Here is an 18,973-nt window from a genome sequence, read left to right as displayed (position 1 = left end):
AAATTTGATTTCAAATATAATGCCTATAAGTCCTGGAAATGTCCTATTAATTCTATTACAATCTTAGTTTTCAGAAGAGTAGACTATAGTATTAGTTATATTTCTCTTTAATGATTTGTAAAGTAGGTTACCAATATCTATTTTTGTCATGATTCAGATAATGCCCTTGAGATTGATATGTATACTTACTCCCATCTTGCTGATGGAACTTGAGACCAATTTAAGTAGTTCTTCCAGGACCTTAAATAAATTAATGGCAGGACCAAGAAGATTGCAGAATAATTGTCTTCTACTGCAGACCAAGCCCCAAGTCTTACACAGACCCCTGAGGTCATAATGCTACCTTTGCTGTCACTGCCACGTCTTGCAAATGTTTCCACAATCACATGCGTGGAGATGGCTTGATGCCATGAGGTGAGTGCAAACCAGATTCAAATAGCAAGTTAACCTAGGTCATAGTTTGGTTTGTTAGGAGCTGAGAATTCCTTGCCAATCCAAAGTGCAGATCTTATGGTTCAGAAATATCAGATTCCCAAGTTTATTTATTCCTGTTCTTCTTCAGAAAGAATCCTAGAAAAATCACCCACTTTATATTCAGTTGGTAATAACTGAGGAATGGACATGGAAAGTCACAAAGACTTGAAGGAAAACAGATGTTTTTTGTTTTTTCTCTGATACTGAAAAAAAAAAAAAAAACCACAACAACTTAGAAAAACATGACTTGCTTGAGTGTTTTTTCTCCATAAAAACAAAAGTGAGAAATTGCTGCATTTTTCGTATAACTGGATTCAAAAGCACCAGGTATCAAAAATTATCAAAACTGTCACCAAAATATTCACTCTAGACCAGACCAGAAAGTTGGCATTTATATTGACCCATCTGCAACTATTCCAGAAATTTGGAAGCACAGAGCTGGTTTATGTTTTCTGTCATTGGAGTTTGGAAAGAAAAAAACAAAAGCTGAAACGATAAAGCATTTTGGAACTATATTACTGAGGAGAACTCTACAATTTTATTAATCAATTAAAGAAAAATTTTCTAAACTCTTGAAAATTTTTTAACTTTTGGAAATGAAGATGAATTCAAATATTCAACTTTTGATTTTAAATAAGGACGTGGTCAGTTTATAGATTGAAGAGTCACACTTTTAGTAAGACAAGGTTTAAAACTAACTGTCAGGAGGTAATGCAAATTGTTTTCTTGTTTGGATATTTTTTCCAACTTCTATTTGATTCTTTGCTCATTCCTTTGAATTGCCCAATGTGTTTCCAGTAAAAGAATTCAAGCAATATAACACTTCTGTTGGGCTGAGAGCTATATTTCAGTTGCCTAATCACTATTAATCCAAAGTGACAATCACAAAAATAATAGTCAGTTAAAAAGTTAATATGAGGCTGGGCGCTGTGGCTCACGCCTGTAATCCCAGCACTTTGGGAGGCCGAGGTGGGCAGAACACAAGGTCAGGAGATGGAGACCATCCTAGCCAACATAGTGTAACCCCATCTCTACTAAAAATACAAAAAAATTGTCTGGGCGTGGTGGTGAGTGCCTGCAGTCCCAGCTACTTAGGAGGCTGAGGCAGGAGAATTGCTTGAACGTGGAAGGCGGAGGTTGCAGTGAGCCAAGATCATACCACTGCACTTCAGCCTGGGCTACAGAGCGAGACTCCATCTCAAAAAACAAAAAGCAACAAAAAAAGAACTAGTAATACGTTTTCATATTAACTTTTTTTTTTTTTTTTTTGAGGTGGAGTCTCACTCTCACTCTGTTGCCCAGGCTGGAGTGCAGTGGTGCAACCTCGGCTCACCGCAAACTCCGCCTCCTGAGTTCAAGTGATTATCCTGCCTCAGCCTCCCAAGTAGCTGGGACTACAGGTACACACCACCTCACTCAGCTAATCTTTGTATTTTTAGTAGAGACGGGTTTTCACCATGTTGGTCAGGCTGGTCTCGAACTCTTGACCTCGTGATCTGCCTGCCTTGGCTTTCCAAAGTGCTGGGATTACAGGCGTGAGCCACGGTGACCCGCCCCTACTAGTTCTTAAAACTAGCTTGTTGGGTGGGGACTTTATTTAAGAAGGACCTAATCAGTAGAAACTAACTCCTTTGTTAATTTCTACAGTCTACAGAGAAATATATGGTTCTTTTGTTCAGGAAGAATACAGTACAGCCAGACTTACTTATTATAGGAGTTTTCTTCTTTACCCCCTGTAAAGCTGCCTTGACTCTCAGATCAGCTTGTGTCCATCATCAAACATCTTTTATTCTTCTGAGTAGGAAGTAAGCAACTGTGCATTATTTTATCAATCCCCTTCTCCCCCATTTTTCGCTACATTTCAAATGAAGCACTATGAATACAATCATCTTCCTAAAACACTATTCTGATTATATTATTTACCTAAACACTTAATTTACAATCTTGAATTCTGTATCAGAAGCAGAATCTTCCTTCTAGCTTACAAAGAACTCCACAAAAATCCCAGTAGCATTTTCTACCACTGTCTGGTTTTTCGTAAGTTTGGACTGGACCCTCCACTTTTCCCAAATGTTTCTTTTCTTTTCCTAACACTAAACTTTCCTGGTGCCATTAACCCTCTTGTGGTGCCTATTCCGTTCCTCCTCAATCAATTGATCTCTCACGTCATATTTCTCAAAAACTATTTTCACTTTAAACTAGATTATAAAAAGAATATAAATTCTTTATACAATGTTCAGAAAATAAATGAATTTAGGACTAAAATTTTAAATTCACTTAATTCTATCATCAAGAGATAATCACTGTTAATATTGCAATTTCTTGAAGTGATAAATGCACAAAGAGACAACTTAGTAAAATTTTTAAGTAGATAAATAAGAAGGGTGATTTCTCCTGAAATCAGAATATGAGAAGATGAGATCAATTTTCCATGTTGAAAAAGTGGATTTATTTATATGTACAATTTTCTATTAATAAAGGCTGTTTACAAAAGAGACAGGTAGATTGATCAATGGGTACAAATATACAGTTAGAAGAAATAAGATTAGTAGGATGACTATAGTTTACAGTAATCTGTCGCACCTTTCAAAATAACTAAAAGAGAAAAATTCGAATGTTCCTAGAATAAAGAAAAGATAAATATTTAGGGCGATGCATAGCCCAATAACACTGATTTGATCTTTATACATTATATGAATATCGAATTATCACGTGTACCCTGAAAATATGTATATCTATTAAATATCAATTAAAAAGTGAATTAAATATCAATTAAAAAGCGAATAAAGATTTTTAGAAATGAAAAAAAAGAGAAGGTCTAGAATATCTTCAGAAGGGATATTTTAAAATAATATATTTACTTTCTGAATTCTTTCAATCAATACCAGGAAGCAAGCCTCTTGCTTTCAGCTCTTTCCAGAATATGCCACTCCTCCTTTCACGTGGAAAAGACGAGAGGCACATCTGCCTCTGCACCTACCCCTCTTCTCAAGATACTGATCCTGCCAGAGAAATATAAATATCATGGTGCCCGTTACCATGGAAATACAACAAATCGCCCCAACACTTAGTGGCATTTATTCCGCTCACAGATTCTGTGGGTCAGGAATTCCAGCTGAGCACAGCACAGCCCCATGAGGCCTCAGCTGTGACTGGAGGACTCCAAGAATGATGGCTAGAATTATATGAGGGCTCATTCACTCACCCCTGTGGGAGGAAGACTCTGGGAATATTAAAATAGCTACTTTCTAACATCAGTGGGGCTCCATAATATCTCTATTTCCCTGCGGCCTTGCCACATAGTCTTTCCAACGTGGTGGCTTCAGGAGAGCAGGGCTTCTTAGGTGCCCCCTCAGGGCTGCCAAGATGTGTGCCCCACAGCAGCTTTGTTTCTAACCGAGCCTCACAACATTCTAATAAAAGTGGGTCACAAAGGCGTGCCCATATTCAAAGACATTTAGATGCCACCTTGTGTGAGAGGATTGTCCGAGAATTTGCAGACATGTTTTAAAGCCACAGTAAGAAAGGCAGATGACATTTCCCCAGAAGATCAGCCGCATGTTATGAATCCAAACCATTAGGCTTTATGCTTGTCAGTTTCTGGGCACATGGGAATGATGTGTCTTCACTCACTTGTAGTCAGATGGGGCCATGGGACTGCTTCTGGCCAAGGGATTGTGAGCAGAAGCAACTTGTGCCACCTTTTGATCAAAGCATTGAAGGGTCACTGTGGGATTCCCCCTTACTTTCTTCTCTTTTGTTGTAAGTTGGGTTGTATACCTCCCAAAATATATTGAAGTCCTAACCGCCAGTACCTCAGAAGGTGACCCATTTGGGAATAGTGTTCTTGCAGATGTAATTAGGTAGACGACAATGAGGTCACACTGGAGGAGAGGGTGGGCCCTCCATCCAACGTGACTGGGGTCCTTATGAGAAGACGATGCGAAGACACACCAGGAGAGAGCACCAAGCGACGCACAGGCAGAGGCTGGGGTCACACAGCTGCAAGATAGGGATTGTCAGGCACCACCAGCGATGCTAGAAGCCAGAGAAAAGCATGGAACAGATTCCTTCTAAGAGAATTGAGAGAGAGCTCTGCCCGGACCTTGATTTTAGACCTCTGCCTTCCAGAACTGTGAGACCATACATTTCTGTTGCTTTACACCACTTAGTTTGTGGCATATTTTATATCAATGCTAGCAAAATAATACACATACACTCTTGGCTGGGCACAGTGGCTCATGCCTGTAATCCCAGCACTTTGGGAGGCCGAGATGGATGGATCACCTGAGGTCAGGAGTTTGAGACCAGCCTGGCCAACATGGTGAAACCCTGTTTCTACTAAAAATACAAAAATTAGCCAGGCATGGTGGTGTGCTCCTGTAATCTCAGCTACTCCAGAGGCTGACAGGAGAATCGCTTGAACCAGGGAGGTGGAGGTTGCAGTGAACCAAGATTGCACCACTGTACTTCAGCCTGGGCGATACTCTGTCTCAAAATAATAATAATAATACACTCTTCATTCAAGATTAACTATTGAGGTGGCCTCATGCTGAAGTCAAAAGGCCAAAGAATATAGCAGGTGGCCGTTGTCCTGACTCAGAGTAGATTTAGAAATCTTTTGCTGTATGAAGCGAACAGAGATTAGGGGGAAGTTTGTTATTGGTGCATAAGCCAAGACTATCTTCACAGCATCCATATACAATTATTCATTTCCAGAAATGGGTTTTTATTTGGCTTTGAACTACATCTAATTTTGTAAAGGTGAAATTCATGTCCATTTTGAAACCAAGTGGTAACACAGGTGATGGTACCTGAGTACTTAGGCACTAAAAATATGTAAAAAATGTCTACTGAAAGTGGGTAACTATAAAATATGATGATACATTTATTTTCAGGCATTCCATAAGTGGGGGAAATAGAACAAAGGACATTAATAGTTAAAATGGATCCTTTTTTTAATGTATATATATCGATTTATAATTATAGACATCAAGAAGTAATGAAACATTACCTATAATGTAATCTAAATTACACATTACAACTCAAGATTTCTGTAGAGTGAATCCTGTATGTATGTTTATTGAACCTATTATATATTTATAATTTTTTTTTTGACAGGGTCTGCTCTGTCGCCCACGCTGGAGTGCAGTGGATATCTTCCACCTCCCCAGTTCAAGCAATTCTTGTGCCTCAGCCTCCTCAGTAGCTGAGATTACAGGTGAGTGCCGTCACGCCCAGCTAATCTTTGTATTTTCAGTAGAGACGAGGTTTTGCCATGTTGGCCAGTCCGGTCTCAAGCTCCTGGGCTCAAGTGATCTGCCCGCCTCGGCCTCCCAAAGTGCTGGGATTACAGGTGTGAGCCACTGCAGCTGGCTTAAAAATACTTTTTGTAAAAGAAATCATCTTTCATTTTATGTCCTGGTGTCAAATGTTAATCAAATCTTTGAAAATATGTTTTTTTAAATTGTATAAAAATAGAGTGTATATTGCATGAAATTTATGTCTTAATTATTTAAAAATGTACAGTTCAGTAGCATTAAAGTCTATTCACATTATTGTGCAACCAGTCTCCAGAACATTTCATCTTATAAAGCTGAAACTCTACATCCATTAAACCATAGCACCTTATTTTCTCCCTTCCCACACTTCCCCCAACTCCCAGCCCCTGGCAACTGCCATTCTACTTTCTGTCTCTATGGAGTCAACTACTCTAGATAGATCATGTAAATAAAATCATATAGTATCTGTCCTTTTGTCACTGGCTTATTCCATTTAGCATAATGTCCTCAAGGTTCATTCATGTTGTAGTATGTGTCAGAATTTCTTTTTTGTTAAGGCAGAATAATATTCCATTGTATGTGTATTCCACATACAGTGTTGTTTATCCATTTACCATTGATGGACACTTGGCCGCTTCCACCTCTTGGCTATAGTGAATAATGCTGTAATGAACCCTGGCGTTCCAATATCTCCTTGGGATCTTGCTTTCAATTCCTTTGGATATATATTTGAAGCAGAGTTTCTGCATCATTTGGTAATTCTATTTTGAATTTTGGAGGAAACACCATACGGTTATTCAAAGTGCTGCACCATATTCCATTCCTACCAATAACGTACAAGGATTCTAATTTCTCCACATCCTTACCAACACTTGTTATTTTCTGTTTTTCATTTTTAAATAAAAGCTCTCCTAATAATTGTGAGGTGATATCTCATTGTGGTTTTGACTTGCATTTCCCTAATGATGAGTGATGCTGAGCATCTTTTCACATGCTTCTTTACCATTTGTATATCTTCTTTGGAGAAATGTCTATTCAAGTCTTTAGCCTCTATTTTATTGTTATTAAGTGCAGGAGTTCTACCTGTTTTCTGGATATTAGATTTTTATCAGAGATATGTTTTGCAAGTGTTTTCTCTTACAGCACATGTGATGGACTAAATTGTGTCCCCCTGAATTGATGTGTTGAAGTCCTAACTCCCCCGACCTCAAAATGTGTGTTTGAAGGTAAAGCCTTTCAAGAAGTAGTTAAGGGAAAATGAAATCATATGGATAGATCTTAATCCAATTTGACTGGTGTCCATTTAGAAGAGAAAGATAGGGCACAGATATGCATGCACACTGAGGAAAGATTATTTGAGTATACAGCAAGAAGATGGCCATGTGCCAAAGCCTCAAAAGGTACCTAATCTGCTGACACCTAGATCCTGGACTTCCGGCCTCCTGAATTGTGAGAAAACAAGTTTCTGTTATTTAAGCCACCAGTCTGTGTGTTTTTTTTTTTTTTTGTTATGGCAGCCCCAGCAAACTAATACACTGTAGATTGTCTTTTGTCTTTTCACTCTGTTGATTATATACTTTGATATACAGATTACAAAAATAATTTTGCAATAAGTATGTAAGATGAACTTCTATTGTAGCACATTATTTGCAAATTCTACCACATTCATTATTTCTTTTGATTAAGAATTAGGTCTCTCCAGTCAGGCATACTTTATTTGGTTCCCAGTTTTGCCGTATATCATCTATGTGATCTTGGGCAACTTTCTTATCCAAAGCCTATAATTCTCTATGTAAAAATGAGAATAACAATAATAATCATTTCTTCACATAACTATTGTGGGCATTAAAATCATGTGTGTGAGACTGGCATGAATTTCATCCCATTTATTCAGTAGTGCAAAAAATGAAACTTTTTTTTATAAATAATGTAATTTTTGTCTATAATGTGATTTTATCTCTCTTTTTAGGTAATATATACCTGATGAAAAAAATAATGTTACTATGGAAAAATTTTGTCATTTCAGACTTTAAATTTAACCAAGTAGCATCTTAGCCATGAGAAATTTACGCGTTGTGGTGCAGAGAGAGAACACCTGCTCCTGGATATCAGCATCTGTTCCATTTTGCCCTGTGTGAATTTCTGCACTTTCTGGTCCTTGGATGAGGTCAGCCAACCACACTGTCATTTGCTTAGATTTCTGCTTTTCTGGAATTCTCCAATTGCTAGTCAACACAATCTCTATTTTCCTTGACTTGACTCTCAAGGATCTCAGATACATGGTTTCATTTTTGGCCATCCCTTGTCTTGTGGGCTTGTAAGAAACACAGATAATCTTCAAGACTGCAGAGACTCAGTAAATTTCCTCAAGCCTTTTATGCCTCAGCAAGTCATGCTAGTGTCTCTACACTTCTGCTGCTACCACCGGCTGGCACACATCAGGAAAAGCCCAAACCCTGCTTGTTCACTTTTCCGAGAAAGCGGAGTGCAGAATTCTGTTTAGATTATCTCAGCTAAAGCCTAATCCAACCAATGGCTCTCTGGAGATGGGGCCAGGGCCATCCAGTGTCCCTGTACAGAGAACCTCACTGTACTCTTCCCTCTGTAATTTCTCATCTTCTTCCCAACCTGTGGAATTTTAAATACAATCTAGGTGGCTGGGGAGGAAAAAGCCCAGCTCTTACTATATATTCTCTGTTTATTGTTTAGACAGGGAAACTTGGCTCTTGCTATTCAATAGATACATGTGAAAACTCAAAACAGTTTTGTCTCAATGACATCGACTTGACCTTGAGGCTCAAAAGTCTACTTTAAAACAACAGCAACAAGTATGCTCAGTAGATTCCTTGTATTACTACTGTAAGAACTCTACCCTGAGGGCAGTAAGTATAAAACGTCTTGCCTCTACGCGTCCCTAAATTTGAGAAGTGGGTGGGGAAAAGACAGAGGGAGCTAGAAATGTTGGAAATGAAAAGCACAGTAAGTCATTATAATTTTATTCCTCCGTGCATGTAATGTACTCGGAATAATGCCAACTATGTAATAAACACCGATTTATTTTAAATCTGTAGGAAATTAGCAGAGCATATATTATCAGGACTTTACAAGATAGGGAAATTGAAACACAAAGGTTTACTTAATCTCTAACAGTCTCAGGCAAGTGGGAGAGGCATAACTAAAGCATAGGCTCCCTGATAATTTTTTGTTTTCTTTCCAGGATATTGTGTGGCCTCAGGCATTTGGGTCAAAGTAAGAGATACTAATTAGTCCTTCATGTGTGCCAAGGCAGCAGTTCATGTTTCTGTCTTTCTTTTAAATGAACAGTAAACAGATCTGAAATAAAGACACCATTTTTGAGATTTTTCCAGGTAATAAGACTTTCCCTAATGCCATGTCAATTTTAACAAACGGATTCCTCTGCTATATAACATGGATATTCCATGAATGTACAAAAGCATAAAACTCTCAGTATTTAAGTAGGGTATAGAGAAGTAACATTTTGGGAATATTTTGGACACATTTTGTGCGTATTTCTATATAAGTCCATATGTCTAATAAAGCTGGAATCGAAAGGAGTCTAACATTGTTAAGTGTGAATATGAGAAAGAGGGAAAGTGTGTGCTAATAAATGACCCCATATAAAGTTCCAGGATAAAGAATAACATAATAAAAGAAGCAGTGTGATTTTAGCTGTTCCACCAGACAAACTTTATGTTGTTTGCTCTGTGAAATTTCCTTACATAATTTTTAAAGAGCCCAAGAAAAAATATAATAAGTGAGATGATAGGTAGATTTTACACTGGTTCACATTGAGGTTTTTTTAGAGCATAAAGGAATATCCAATTCAATTTGGGCAAAATAGGTGGCAAAAAATGTCAAGTTCTCAACCTTCCTGAAGTTTGGTCAGCATATTTAACAGACCTGTACAATTCATTTTCATCAGGAGAGATAAAAATGTCAGTGATTTAAAAAATGGAGAAATCATTTAGTAATAAATTTTTGCCAAGAAAATCCAACTCATTTCTAGAATGAATTCTTAATCTGCAAAAAAAAAAAGAAAGAAAAATCTTATTTAAGAAACCAAGTATTTTCTTCTATAATATATTTAGTAACCAATATCCCTGATTAACACAAGGATTTCATAGACATACGAATGTAAAGCAATCATTTTATCTGTGATTACCTTAAAACTACACAATACTAAAAGACTTTCTGAGGTTGATACATGCAAGCATCCCTGAGGAACTCTTGTCTTAACTCTTAAGAAAATAATGTGTCATCACATGTCAGATGTTCCATAACAGGTTGAGAAGACATAAAATTAAATTTCATACATGGTGATCTAAAAGGAAAAACTTCAAATAAACTTTGGAAACACACTGATGATTCAGGAAGAAATTAAGTTTTAAGTCCCAATGGATTTACCAAACACGGAAGACACTGTTTTGTTCTGTTCCTTTTGTGTGGCTTTCACCCAATACTCATTGTTTTGTAACTATGGAATTGTTTGCTTGTTTGCGTTTTTTTTTTTTTTTTTGCTGTTGAGTGTTGAGAATCCTTTATATATTCTAGGTACTAGTCCTTTGTCAGATATATGGTTTGCAAATGTTTTCTTCCAGTCTGTAGCTTGTGTTTCAATCCTCACCTTTCAATCTTCTTTAATCCTTTCACAGTGCATTTTCAATGAAGTACAATTTATCAACTTTTTTATGGATTGTCCTTTTGGTGTTGAATTTAAGAATTCTTTGCCTAGTCCTACTTCTCATAATTTTATATTTTACTTTTAAGTCTTTGATCCATGTTGAATTAATTTTTATATATAGTGTGACGGTTAGATAGAGATTCAATTTTTTGCTGATGAGTAACCAACTGACCCAGAACCACTTGTTTAAAACTCTTTCCTTCAACAAATTGCTTTTGTGCCTTTGTCAGAAATTAGCTGAGCATAGTTGTTTGTATATATTTCTGGGTTCTCTAGTCTGTTCCATTGATTTATCTGTTATCCCTTTACCAATACCACACAGTCTTGATGATTATAACAACATACTATGTCATGAAATTGGGTAGAGTAATTCCATTCATTATATTGTTTGTGTCTTTTGATGTATTTAAAATGTTTTAGCCATTGTTTCTTCAAATACTTTTTCAGTTCCCTGCTGTCTTTCTCCTACCCCTCCAGGACTCCAATGATACCAATGGTAGATCTTTTGCTATAATCCCTCAGATCCTTTAGGCTCTTTATTTCTTTCCCAGTCTGTTTTCTGCTTTCCAGATTGGGTAGCTGCTTCATTCTAACTTCTGTTGAGATTTCATTTTTTTGTATTATTAAGTTCTAAAGTGTCCATTCGGTTCTTCTTCATTTCTTCTATTTATTTCCAGAACAAATAGAAAGCCTTATTAAAAAAAAAAAAAAGAATAGAAAGTATTTGATGAGGATTTCTATTTTTTCATTTACTTAAACTGTCTTCATAATTGCACACTGAAATATGTTTATGGCATCTGCTTTAAAATCCTTGTCAGAGAATTCAAATGTGTCTGTCATCTCAGTGTTGGTGTCTATGGGTTGACATTTTTTATTCAAATTGTGGTTTTACTGTATCTTGGTATGACAAGTAATGTTAATTAAAACCAAATAGTATTCTTATGATTAAAGGCATCATATTTATAATAATCCCATATGTTAGTGTATCTCTAATTACCTAAAATTTACTAACATTTAGGGTATGATGGTAGAAGACTTTTGATCTTATTTAAACTTGTTTTAGCTGGTGTCCTCTGACACCTCTTCAGCCGGGGAAACGAGGGGTGCCAGTTTGTTACAGATGGGCAGGGGTAGAAATCCAGGTACCCCAGCTGACTTCTGTTGACACCCAAAGTGGAGGGGCTACTTGGTAATCCTGGCTAGAGGTGAGTTCTCTCTTCCCTCTGGCTCTCCTCTGATGCTACCCTGGCTGGGAGGGGTAGGAATTTCTTCTTTAGTCTATTTGTTCCCCATTGACACCATGAGGTGGCGTCTCACCGCCTCTGGGCAGTGCTGAAAGTCTCACACTAGGCGTCTACTTTCATAACCACAGCAGGGGAGAGGGATGGGGAGAGGTGCCCCGTTACTGACAGATGGGGAAGTCCTGCATCTTCACAAGGTCTCCACCGACACTGCCTCCGAGGGATGCTTCATGGCCACTCAGCAGGGATGAAAGTTGCAGCTCCCTACCCAGGCTTCTCTGATCTCACACTGCCGGGTGGGTTGGGCACCTCATTACAGTGGTGAGAATGGTAGTCTAGGCTATCCACTCAGTCTTTATTGTCATGGGTGGGAGTGGGGGCACAGAGTAGAGGAGTTATTGTCTAAAAGTGTTCTTACTAGGCTGCCCTTTTTCTGGTCCTTTAGCTAGTCTGTTCCATTGATTTATCTATTATCCCTTTACCAATACCACACAGTCTTGATGAGTTTAGCTACAGACAGCAAACTTTGCTGAGGTTTCTGTTGTCTTTGCCTGTTGGCCAGTCTGGGTTGCTGCTTCTTCATCTCCAAGTCTGGGATATATGAGGTGAAAGAAAACCCAGGGGACACACTGTTGTTTCATTCTTTGGGTTCTGAGGTTCCTAGCCAGTCTTCCTTCTTTTCTCCACTTTTCAGAATTTGTTTTGTGTGTATAATTTGCTTTTAGTTGTTCTTAGAGGGAGAAATTGGAAAAAGTATGTCTACTTCCCAGAAGTGAAGTCCTGTGGTGTGATTTTTTAGATGGTACTCTCTCAAAGGCATAATGGAAAATCCCTTTATTAGTGATTCTAAAACACACTGTTGGTCCCAAATTGATACTACTATTGAAGAACCTTCAGGAGAAAATACTTTTGGAAAACTTCAAAAGTAAATACTGTCAAATAGTATTCTTATGATTAAAGGCATCACATTTATAATAACCCCATATGTTAGTGTATCTCTAATTACCTAAACTTTACTTAAAGATCAGAACACTGTTGGCAGACTACTCCAAAATGATCATTCTCTCTATTTTTTTATGGGAAACGAGAAAACCAAATGATATGAAGAATGCCTTTGCATTATCAGCTTGAACTAAGTGACTTTTCCCACAGTGGGTTCAATTCATGATTATCATTCCCATCTGATTATGTCAATCTAGTTGTCAAGGTGAAGATCATCTAGAGGACTGTCCTAGGGAAGTAAAGATGCTGAGCAGTGCACTGAGTCACATAAGGAAGTCCCTAACTTTCACTATGTCACTGCTCCTAGTAACTCTATCCATTCCTGAGGACAAAATAATTCTAATTTATCTCAGTTAGGAGGTGATTACATCACAAAGACAATAATAGATGTTGAAAACTGAACAAGAATTGAACGTAAGAATTAAAACACTGTAAATAGTGAGATTAGTCCATTGTATAGGCTCTGCTATTTAGTATGAGAAGTTTGAGAAGGCACAATCTGTTTTAAAGTCATATTTGTGCTATATTTACTTGAGGCCAAGATGCTGAATGAAAAATAGCTGAACAGTCAATTATGTGGTTGTGTGTAATTATCTCAATTTTGAGTTTATATAAGCAATGTTTTGAATTTAATGTCAGTTTTGGTATGCAATACCCTATACATAAAAATGCACTGACACATTACGAGGAAACTAAGAATGACGATGAAAAGGGTAGCATTAAACCAGCTTAAATATTTTCTAAAACTGTGACTTAGAGCCTAACTTTGATGAGGACTATCTTTTGGAATAGATAGTTTCAACAATGAACAGACTTGTTCTCATGATTTTTCACCATCTGTTTGCAGTCACAAATCTGTGAGAAAAATTCCACTCTTATGACATTTTCATATGAATTGATTGTGTCTTTTTTTTTCAATAGTTGTATATTTCAGGGTCACGAAAAGCGGTAATTTAAGGAAGATATAATATTTCTTCATCTATATACAAAGCGGTAACAATGAGTGTTTTTTGATCATGTCAACATCCTACAAATCTAAACAAACATAAAGGTCCTCAATTTATATACCAACTCATTTAGAGACAGTCCCACCTAATGACTCAAGTAGCTTAATAAACAGCAACATCAAGTTTCTTTTAATATTTCCTCACTGTGAATTCTTTCCCCAAATGTTTGGATTGCCTAGAAAATTATTACTTCCCGTGTGAAGCCTTTCCTGATATATTCCAATAAAGTTTACTGCCTTGTCTCCTACGCTGTCATGATTCCTTACATAGATTTAGACAAGTGGTTCTCAACCAGAGGTGATTTTTTGCTCTCCGAAAAACATTGGCAACATCTGGAGACGTTATTGGTTGTCCCAACTGAGATGGTGCTACTGAGTGGGTAGAGGTCAGAGATTCTGTTAAATATTCTACAACTCACAGAACAGCCCCCACAACAGTTACTAAGCAGAAAATATTGATAGTAATAAGATGGAGAAACCCTAGGACCCTGGTGTAGAATAAGTCACCTTGATGGCCATTCTTGACCCTGGATTTATGTCAAACCCACTTTGCCTGCCTGTATCAGAGAAGCCAGTGCATCTGCTCACCTCCTGGCAACATCACCAGTCCAGAGGAATCTCAGGAACTCTGTTTCTCTGGATTTGAAAAGGCGGGTGATAACCTGAGTTCAGGAATTCGAGACCAGCCTGACCAACAGGATGAAACCCTGTATCTACTAAAAATACAAAAATTAGGGGGACATGGTGGTAGGTGCCTGTAATCTCAGCTACTCAGGAGCCTTAGGCAGGAGAATCGCCTGAACCTGGGAGATGGAGGTTGCAGTGAACTGAGATGGCACCACTGCATTACAGCCTGAGTGATGGAGCGAGTCTCCATCTCAAAAAAAAAAAAAAGAAAAGAAAAAGAAAACTCATTCCCTCTTTCACATCATCATTATTGAATGAAGAGGACCTCCTGGATCTCCATGCCCCTCCTGACAAGAGCTTCACTCTCCTTCCATCCAGCAATCCAGGCCTCACTATCACTCTCTGCCATAAAATATTGAGAAATCATCTTATCTTGCTTTTCACAAGAATTCAAGGTCTCCCCAGTCGTGTCATCCTTCAGATTCTAACCTATATCGCCTTTTCTGACCTCTCTCCATTCTTCCACAACATCTAAAACCCTTCTTCCGCTGTACCCTTCAGAATTTAAAGTCAGTCGTCAGAAAAATTGCTGTTATCTTTAAACTTAACTCTAACCAAAATATGGCTTTCTCTTAAGAGCATGGCTTTTTCTAATCAGCTCACTTCAGAGATGACTGTTTCTTGACCACATTCCTGGCACCTCCAGACCAAGGAAGGCCTTACTCTTGAGACCATTCTCCCCTCTACCCCCCTCAAGTCCTTTAGCTTCAGCTTATGCATCAGCACACTCCATGCACTTCCCTCCATATGGCAATCACCTACTAAACTCTTAATAAAAGTCTTTATTAAGAGTTCTTTCCTGGATGACTCTTACTCTTTGCAATCCTATATTACAACACCAAAACTCATATAGATTACGTAATATCCTGTCTTCTCAGTTCCTTGATCTTCTTTTCTACAATATTTAGTTAATAAGTGAATGAAGGATCTCCTACTCCACCTATCTCATTTTCTTACTCCCACGGCCATATTCTGGGCCTTGTCTGTTTCAATATCCACAATCCCTCTAAAATATCAATTCCATGCATTCCACTCTATGAGACCTTTCCAGATCATTCCCTCGGATTACAACTATCTTTAGCTTGTTGAGAATTGCTAACCATTAACCAACTACCTCCTAATGACATCTTATCTCTCTGATCTAATTTAAATTAAATTTTATACTACTTAATTATAACTATTCCCTTGTCGCTCATCATGCACTCTTGGCAAACACTTCAACCCTGATAAAACCCAAGTCTGTACCTGCTCATCATCTTCCCACATGCACCCTCACCCTCCTAGACAATTGTTGTATACCTTTTCTTCCCTCTTAGAACACCTAATATTTCATCTCCAATCTTTACTTTCAGCTACTTTTTTTCACTGAAAACTTGGAAGCAATCAGAAGGGCACTGCCACAAGGTTCTTCCCAATATCTGTGCATTGACCAGCTTCTGTTTTACCAAAATTACCTCCTTTTAAGCTGATGCCCTCCTGATCTTACCTGTGTCCAACTTCTCACTTACGTTCTAGATTTCATCCAATCTTACCTACTAGAGGACATCATTCCAGCAATTCCACTCTCTTCTTCATGAGCTATTTCTTTCTCTGAACTGGATCAGTCACTCATCATTAAATTATATGATTCTATCTCCCATCTTAAGTAGAACAAACATCTGAACACCACATTTTTTCTCCATTACCCTTATTTTTCTGCTTCCCATTGTTGCAAAATTCCTTGATAAAATGGTTTATAGTTGGATACCTCAAGTACCTCTAGTCTCTTGCTTTCTTGAACCCTCTCAAATCAAAATTTTGTCCTAAGCAATTCAACAAATATTAGATTTATCAAAACTTGTCACAGGCAGCAAAATCCCCGGGTACCTCAGAATGTGTGTTGGATTAATGATTCTTTAAACCCGACATAATATCAAGTACTTCAGAATTTTCTTCTCATCTTTATATTATTGTCATTCACTTATTTGCCTTATTCCACTATAAACTCATTGAGGACAAGAATTAGACCTCACCCAGCTATCTGTATCTACTAAGATATTTAGCTAAGTATCGTCTTGCACACTACTATTGTAATCACTATCAATATAGCTAATATTTATTGAATTCTTAGGATAAGCTAAGCACCATTCTTAGTACTTTCAATAATTGATTCACATAATCTTCATAATAACCCTAGAAAGTAGATGTACTATTATCCACACTTCATTGTATCAGGTGAAGAACCTGGAGCATGAAAAAAATAAGTACTTTTCCAGAGGTCACACAGCTGTGATGGATGAATGACAAAATCTGACCCAGGTGATCTAACTCCTAAGCCTGCATTGAGAATAAATTATGTATGTAAATTATCAATCAAATACACTTAATAGGCTAAGGGCATGCCATTGCTATACTTCAATGAATATCTGTAAAATTCAGTGTAATTGGAGTGGAGCTTCTTTTCTTTTTTTTTTTTTTCCAAGATGGAGTCTTGCTCTGTTGCCCAGGCTGGAGTGCAGTGGTGCAACCTTGGCTCACTGCAACCTCTGCCACCTGGGTTCAAGCAATTCTCCTGCCTCAGCCTCCCGAGTAGCTGGGATTACAGGCACGCACCACCATGCCCAGCTAATTTTTGTATTCTTAGTAGAGACGGAGTTTCACCATGTTGGCCAGGCTGTTCTCAAACTCTTGACCTCATGATCCCCCCACCTTGGCCTCCCAAAGTGCTGGGATTACAGGCATGAGCCACCACACCCGGTCTGGTTTATTTTCATAATAAAATTAATTTTAACAATATTGGTTTCAAATTTCAGAATATTTTTCTTCTTTTATTTTATTTATATTTTCTAAATAGAATACACTTTAATACTTTAGATAATAGAAAAAGAATACAATATTTGATTTGGAATGAAAAAGGAGAACATATAGGATTCAACAAATGATAAATCTGTAGCATTCAAGTCAGCTAAAATTTTGAACAGGAAAAGAATAGGAAGAGCCTTTTTTTCTAGCCCACCCCCCCTTTTTTGTTGTTTCTCTCCCTGGAGAAAAACTTTAAAAAGCACAATGATTTGGAACACTTATGGAAATAAATGTTTTAGAAACTCATGTTAATAATACTTCCAATAATGTTGTCATGTTAGATAAACCCACTGAACCCTCAGAATCATTTATATTGATTTTTTTGGCTTTACTTAATAACTTCATAATTACATAATTACATCCCTGAAATTAGGGTGCAGGAATGTTTAGTCAGTTACTAGGACTGAGGATTTGGGGTTCATTTATAAAATGAACAATTCATTATTATTGAAAAAAACATGAGTTTAAGTGACTGTCAAATTATAGCTCCTTATTTCAGGACTGCAAACAATTGAGCTCTGAGCATCCCACACTTCTGAGGAATAAATTTTGCATAATCATTCAATCATTTTGAGTGGGCAGCAATATAGCTTTAGCACCTTTGCTTCATACACTCAAATCTAATTACATAGCACTGAAGAGAAGTAATCATCTTCCAGAAATGTTCATTATGTTTGCAAGGCTTATCTGCTTAATAGTTTTTGTCCAGTGTCAGGCAGAACTAGCTGCACTTTGCATTGGAAATCACACTCTCCTCATTCTCTTCGGGAATAATCAAGTCTTTTTATTCTTCTCTAGATGGTACTATGCAAGGCAAATATTCTAAAGGAGCATCTCAATGAGTTTAAGCCTCTTCTACCATATTCTGTGGAAACTTCATGTGGTGGTTGCTTTAGCTTCAGAGAAATTCCAGTGCAGACAATCCCAGCCTTGATGCTGATACTATAAATGACTTTCCCCGGGTTCTCTACATGAATGGTGTGCACAAGGGAATGACGTCATCATCACTTCGGTCATTTGAAGACGGCCTGAAATATCCCAGGGGAGCTGTGAGAACAATCAGCCCCTCCTTCAGGAAATGAGAGGAAGTGCCAACCCAAGGGAAATTTATTTATTACATGTTTGAAGGCTGCTGAAATAACAAAACATCCTTAACAAGCAAACCTATCCTATACAAAATAATAATAATAATAATAATATTCTCACACTTGGGCAGTGAATGTCGTTCAGGCAAGTCTAAGGAGCATTATGTTAACGGCACTCCCAGAAAAGGAAGAGGGCAATGTGGTAATATTAAATAAATTACTCATCAGTGAAAAACTTTCCTTGACCCATCTGCTTGCAGGAAATCTGCTCAAAGTTGGCCTTGGCACCAACCAGGTCAACAGCTTCTGCGTCAGAGCAAATGCTTTGTCACAATTATATTGTGCTGAGAAATCCCTACTCTTAGGTTCAAATAGTTAAAATAAGACCTGCCGCAGGAGAGCAGACACTCCCAAAATCAGGTGAGATGTCAGGCTTCATTTGTCAAGCCTGCAGGAAATCTAAGGTTTGAACCTTTTCATCATTTTCTCTCCCTTCCCAAGGCTGAGCTTTGCAATCTGGAGACATGTTGTGCGCCTGCCCTGGGTCAAAGTGTAAGGCCATCCCTTACCTAAACTGTACTTTCAGAGTTAGATCAAGTGTGGGAATTTGTCTCTTCCTTTGAGCTTTCTCAGTTACATTTTGCGGGTTACTT

The 18,973-nt window shown here is 37.8% G+C and overlaps 1 long non-coding RNA gene across 2 annotated transcripts; it reads left to right on the top strand.

Moving 5' to 3' along the window:
* Positions 1-357: 357 nt before the first annotated feature.
* LOC129059151 (uncharacterized) lies at positions 358-18,550 on the top strand. 2 transcript variants are annotated; one of them, XR_008524892.1, is made up of 5 exons: positions 358-414; positions 5,596-5,695; positions 7,783-7,923; positions 8,466-8,638; positions 8,974-9,111. It is a non-coding gene; the product is annotated as an uncharacterized LOC129059151 (long non-coding RNA). The 2 variants fall into 2 exon arrangements; XR_008524893.1 differs by lacking the exons at positions 7,783-7,923; positions 8,466-8,638; positions 8,974-9,111 and adding an exon at positions 18,034-18,550.
* The last annotated feature ends 423 nt before the right edge of the window (positions 18,551-18,973 follow it).

The sequence above is a fragment of the Pongo abelii genome, chromosome 3 (assembly GCF_028885655.2).
Source record: "Pongo abelii isolate AG06213 chromosome 3, NHGRI_mPonAbe1-v2.0_pri, whole genome shotgun sequence".
Classification (NCBI taxonomy): domain Eukaryota; kingdom Metazoa; phylum Chordata; class Mammalia; order Primates; family Hominidae; genus Pongo; species Pongo abelii.
This window is presented reverse-complemented; position numbering and strand designations above follow the sequence as displayed.